This window comes from Eretmochelys imbricata, chromosome 6 (genome assembly GCF_965152235.1).
Source record: "Eretmochelys imbricata isolate rEreImb1 chromosome 6, rEreImb1.hap1, whole genome shotgun sequence".
In the NCBI taxonomy this organism is placed as follows: domain Eukaryota; kingdom Metazoa; phylum Chordata; order Testudines; family Cheloniidae; genus Eretmochelys; species Eretmochelys imbricata.
The window spans coordinates 3,777,412-3,783,826 of record NC_135577.1 but is presented as its reverse complement, the minus strand read 5'-3'; the positions used below and the strand labels follow the sequence as shown (position 1 = coordinate 3,783,826).

Here is a 6,415-nt window from a genome sequence, read left to right as displayed (position 1 = left end):
TTGCACTGCATGTACATTTTATCGAAAAACTGGAATGACCAGCTGTGAACTAAGCCCTGTGGACTAAGCCATTCATGGAGCATTTACTGATGTCCTTTGAGAAACTGATCTCCATTTATCTTCACTTATTTCAATATAGAGACGGGACAGGTTTTCCGCACCATCCACCTGCCTACATCTCTGTAGCTGCCTGATCTCTTTTCGGAGGAGATGGAAGAAGGAAATCACTTGGAGGTGACTGAGTTCATTCTCTCAGGACTGACAGATCGTCCAGAGCTGCAGGTCCCCCTATTTGGGTTATTCCTACTGATTTATGGTATCACCCTGGTAGGGAATGGGGGGATGATCTTGTTAATCACAATTGATCCCCGACTCCCCACCCCATGTACTTTTTCCTCAGGAATTTGTCTTTCTGTGACCTCTGCTTTTCCTCGATAATTTCCCCTAAGATGCTGTGGAATTTCTTAGGTAAGAGGAAAAGCATTTATTGCACTGCCTGCGCTGTGCAAATGCATCTCTCTATCATTTTTGCAGATGTTGAGTGCCTCCTGCTGGCTGTGATGGCGTATGACCATTATGTGGCCATCTGTAACCCGCTGCCCTCTATGGTCACCATGTCCAGAAGCTTTGTAAACAGCTGGTGGCTGGGGTGTACGCTGTGGGGTTTGTGGATTCAATGATACACACATGTTTTTCATTTCGGCTGTCATTCTGCAGCTCCAAAACCATCAACCATTTCTTCTGTGACATCCTCTCACTGTTGGTGCTCTCCTGCTCTGACATCCGCATCAATGAGATTGTGTTGTTTGCTTTCACGAGCTGCATTACATTGAACAACTTTGTGACTGTCCTTGTCTCCTATGTCTATATCATCTCCACCATCCTGCAGATCCGCTCAGCTGAGGGCCAGCACAAAGCCTTCTCCACCTGCACTTTCCACTTAACCGCTGTGGTCCTGCTTTTTGGCACTCTCTTCTTCATGTATTTACGTCCTACATCCAGCTATTCCATGGAGACAGACAAAATGGTCTCCGTGTTTTACACGCTGGTAATCCCCATGTTGAACCCCCTCATCTACAGCCTGAGGAACACAGAGGTGAAAGATGCCCTGAGGAAAGAAATGAATAAACTGCTAACCAATTCTTGAATCTGTTTAACTCTGTACTGGTTTAGTTGTGGGGAGTGGAAACAGGTGAATTCAATTCCCAGCCCATTACAAAATAATTTTGCAGAGCCCGTGGGAGTATTGTTCGTTATTATATTGTTATTATTATTAATTTGTTTGCATTCCAACAAGGTTTGCAGCCCCCAGTGGACAAAACATGGGAAGCATCACAGGGCCAGAGAGAGAGAGAATGATTTTATAAGCTGGTGGCTAAGGGGACCACCTAGTGGGTGAGATGCTCAACTTCATCTTCCAATGGTTATTTAATTAATTACCCAAAGTAAAACTACTTTGAAAGGAGAGATTGAGAGCAACCCAGACTGCCTACAGGGGCAGGGATGTTTTTTTGGAAATGCAGGAAACCCAAGTGCATAGTGTGACGGGTTCGGTCACAGAGACCCTCATTGGGACTGTCACCTGATGTGCTGAAATTACCTGTGAGCCCATTTTCCCTGCCAGCCTAAGCTTCCAGAACCATGTATTGTTGAGCCAGAGATGCTAGCCTGCTGCAACACAGACCCAGGGTCTGGGTCACGTCCCCAAATCTGCAGGTCTAACCAGCTAAGCAGGATACCTGTCTCCAGCACACAGACACTCTTCTTCTAATGGGATCTAATCCCAAAATAAATTCATTTTACTCTGTCTGAAGCTTATACAGGGTAAAAATATGCATGTTCCCCCTCAATATCACAGACAGAGAGAGATGCACAGCAGTTTGTCCCCCAGCTGACAGTTACTCGCACTCAGTTTGTAAGTAAACAAAAGTGATTTTATGAAGCATAAAAAGTAGGATTTAAGTAGTTTTAAGTAGTAACAGATGGAAAAAATGTCACAAAACAAAATTAAAAAAAAAAAACAGGAAGGCTAAGCTTAATGCACTCAGAAATCAGTTACAAATGTTAACTTCTCACCCCAGTTGTTACTTCAGATAAAATCCTTCTCAGGTCAGATGCCTTTTCTGACCTGGGTCCAGCCTGTTCTCACCCACCTCTGTGATAACAGTCCTTATGTTTCCATGTGCCTGCAGGTATGTCTGTGGGGTGGGGAGGCCATCTCTTAAGCCAGCTGTAGACACTCATTATTTGCCTTCCCCACTTTATATAGAACATCCCTAAGGTGGAAAACCGTTGTTTGGAATTCAGCCCCCCTTGGTAAAAGTACCAGCTTCAAGATGGATTTCAGTATCAGGTGACATGGTCACACATCACTGTTGGACCCCAGCCTCCATTCTTCCTGGTTTGTCCCACACATACAGGGAAGGCTTGCAGGTAAACAAAGCCATTCACAGTTCATTGATTCTGAAGCACCTTTAATAGCCTCCACTTAATTTGTCTATATCAGTAATAGAAGTTTATATCTTATTCTCCTAACTCCAGACAGAGAAATAATCCTTGTTAAGAAATAGGATGAACACATTTAGTAGATTATAACCTTTATAATGATATGTTACATGGGGCACTTTGCATAAAGCATATTCCAGTTATGTCATATTCATAAGCATATTTTCACAAAGCATATGGAGTGCAATGTCACACAGAGCTTTTCCCAGCACTGGACAGAAGGGGGAATTGAACCTGCATCTCCCACCTCACAGGTGAACACCCCAACTATTGAGCTAAAAATTACATTGGGAAGGACCACCACGGCGTCCTACAGTGGCTGTCTTGCGACCAGTACTTAAATCCTCCCCCCACACACAAACATTGCTTTGGGACAAAGCTATTTGGTGTATTTGTAACACATTTGTGAATAGTTTCAGGTCAATCCAAATGGTATTGTTTTTAACAATAAATGATTAGTCCTGAAGTAATTCACTGATTTATAGACACCTTTGCATCCCAATGCTGGTAAATTACTTAAAGAGACGTTTGGAGAGGTGACCAACAAATAAAGTGGAATACAGTCACCTCAGTTTTGTATCATATTAAAAAGACCGCACGGGAGAGACAGCGATCCAGGCCAGCTGATGATCTGGCCGTCTGTGTTCCATTTCCACAAGGAAAGACACGGCAACAACATTAATTGCATGTGTTGTGCACATCTGTTGCCCTGGGAGAAAAGATGCTCCAGCGAGTAAATCTCAAAGTCATCAAAGCCAAATTTAACCTCTGCCACCAAACGAAGCGGCTCCAGAGGTATTCAGGGAAAGATTTGACTTTAAGTCTGATTTTAGGGTTCTGAGCAGCTACTGCTTTCGTCCTCAACTCATTGTAAGTGAAGGGAGGAAAAATAAAGTGTTTCCACCAAGCCATGGGCAAACAAGTCAGTTTCAGAGCATTCAACCTTTAATTGAAATGACATTCATGGGAGGGGAAGGAAGGAATTATCCTGAGAGGAAAAATTTCAACTTTTCTGAACATTTTTACCTATCAAAAGAAGGAAAGAGCTTTACCAAGGGAGGGAGAAGAGTGACAGGAAAAAGAGAGAAAAATTGCTTTAATAGGAAGTGGGAAACTCTCGCATCAGTTCAGGGAAGGTCTATACTAAGGCCATGACATTGACTCTGCTATGGTGTGCAGCAGTGCCATAGTGTAGATGCTTTCCACAATGATGGAAGGGTTTTCCATCGATGTAGTTAATCCACAGCCCTGAAAGACAATAGCTAGGTCAATGGAAGAATGACACTGACGGTCAGTACAAACTAACTGCGTTGAACATGGCATGAAACATTTCTGAGCCCTGTGCGATGGAGCTCGGTTGATCTAATTTTTAAGCATTAACCAGGCCTCAGAGAAGCTACCAATGGAAAAGACCAGTAGGGAATTCCAGTCCTATCTCCTTGCCAGGGCAGCAGAATCCCCTTCCGTTCTCTTTGTTCAGGAAAGCTGGAAATATTGCAGCTGTCCCAGCTTCCCCGTAGAGATTCTTCTGCATTCTGATCGAGCTCAGTGTCAGGCTGTGTGTGTGTAGTGGGCACTCTGCCTGTGTGTGTGTTTGGTGTGCAGTGGGCACTGTGGGCGTGTGTAGTGGGCACTCTGTCTCTGTATATGTGTGTGTGCAGTGGGCACTGTGTTTGTGTGTGTGTGTGTGTGTGTTGGTGTGCAGTGGGCACTATGTGTGTGTGTGAGATGGGGGGTACAGTTGAGGTGAAAATCAAGCGTAGGGAGGTGTGTGTGTCCCTTGCCCTGCCCAGTGTCAGGCTGGCGTCCCCCTGGTGCAGGGTCCTTTGTGAGATCATAGAATCGTTGGACTGGAGGGGACTTTGAGGGGCCAATTAGTCCAGTCCCCTACACTCATGGCAGGGCTAAGTATTATCTAGACCAGGGGTAGGAAAACTTTTTGGCCTGAGGGCCACATCAGGTTTCCAAAATTGTATGGAAGGCCTCTTAGGGGAGGCTGTGTTTCCCCAAACTTCCAGGTGTGTCCTGGCCCCCGACTCCAATCAGACCTCCCTGCTTCTTGCCCTCTGATGCTCCCCCGGTACTCTTGCCCCATCCAACACCCCTTTTCTGCATCCCCTGACACCCCTCCTGGGACTCCTGCCTTGTCCACCACCCCCTGCTCCCTGTCCCCAACCACCCCCGGACCCCCCACCCCTAACTGCCCCCTGCCGCTCCCTCCAACCCCCCTCTCATTCCTGACTGCCCTCCCGTGGCCCCTGCCCCATCCAGCCCCCCTGTTCCCCGCCCTGTGACCATCCCGACACCTCTCCACACCCCTGCCCCCTGACCACCACCCTGAACTCCGCTGCCCTCTATCCAATCCCCTCCCACCCCCGCCACTGAGGCTGCGGGGGAGGGGGAACAGGAGGGGAGGGGCCAGGGACTAGCCTCCCAGGCCAGGAGCTCCGGGGCCTGGCAGGAGGGTCCCGCGGGGTGGATATGGCCCGCAGACCGTAGTTTGCCCACCTCTGATCCAAACCATCCCTGACAGGTGTTTGTCTAACTTGCTCTTAAAAATCTCCAATGACGGAAATTCCACAACCTGCCTGGGCAATTTATTCCAGTGCCTAACCACCCTGACAGGTAGGAAGTTTTTCCTAATGTCCCACCTAAAACTTCCTTGCTGCAATTGAAGCCCATTGCTGCTTCTCCTATTCCTAAACTCTGTTTCACGAACGATAAAATGCAGGAAATAAATAAAATTAGCAAAAGAATCAGGAGACGGCTGGCACGTTTGGGGATATTTTGTCGCAGCATCTGCAGAGAACAATGCAATTTTTCGCTTCAGCATCACACTGAAAGGCCCCTCAATTATCAAATGACTGGTCTTATTTAACACTTTATGTTTTGATCTTCCACATACTGTAACTCTAGATACTTTGCATCATTAAATAGCCTAATTTTGGCCAAATTTCTGCAAAATTTGTAAAAAAGGGGTAATCTCTTGTACACACGGCAGCTTTCTCGGCTCCGACTGAGCATTGTCCTTAGGCGACTCCTTTCCTCTGAACATTTTGGATTTAAGATCTTTGATTGGTATCTCTAATCACTCTAAGATTCTGTGTTGCCCGTGCTTGATTCGGGACTTACAAAAAACCTTTTCTCTTTACACCTCTGTTGCCCATGCCAGTGCCAGGGCTAACTGATCTTCGACTATTAGCGGTAGATATGCCCAATGGCCTGTGATGGGATGTTAGATGGGGTGGGATCTGAGTTACTACAGAGAATTCTTTCCTGGGTGTCTGGCTAGTGAATTTTGCCCACATGCTCAGGGTTTAGCTGATTGCCATATTTGGGGTCGGGAAGGGATTTTCCCCCAGGGCAGATTGGCAGAGGCCCTGGAGGGTTTTTGCCTTCCTCTGCAGCATGGGGTCACTTCCTGGAGGATTCTCTGCACCTTGAAGTCTTTAAACCATGATTTGAGGACTTCTATAGCTCAGACATAAGTTAGTTTTTGTTACAGGAGTTGGTGGGTGGGATTCCGTGGCCTGCGTTGTGCAGGAGGTCAGATTAGACCATCATAATGATCCCTTCTGACCTTAAAGTCTATGATTCTATGATTATAATACAAGCCAGCAAATGAGAGACATGAGAAATGACTGAAAGCAATGGTGGTGAGACTGAAGTCCCAATGCAGAGCGACTGAGGGAAAGTAAAAAGGTATAATTATAGTGGTAAAGGGTCTGATTTAAGAGGAGACTTGATGAAAAGGGGAGAACTGAGTGGTTCAGGGATACTTTGTGTTGGGCCAGATTTCTCAGTGCTCATACAACTACCCCACCCCAACATAAGTACATGGGCCTATGGTCAGAAGAACACAGGTCTTTTGTTTTTGATACTTAACCTATCAACAAGTATAAAACCTGAA

The 6,415-nt window shown here is 46.2% G+C and overlaps 1 pseudogene; it reads left to right on the top strand.

Annotated features, from left to right (window-relative positions):
* Window positions 1-210: 210 nt before the first annotated feature.
* Window positions 211-1,147, top strand: LOC144265946 (olfactory receptor 8U9-like; annotated as a pseudogene).
* The last annotated feature ends 5,268 nt before the right edge of the window (window positions 1,148-6,415 follow it).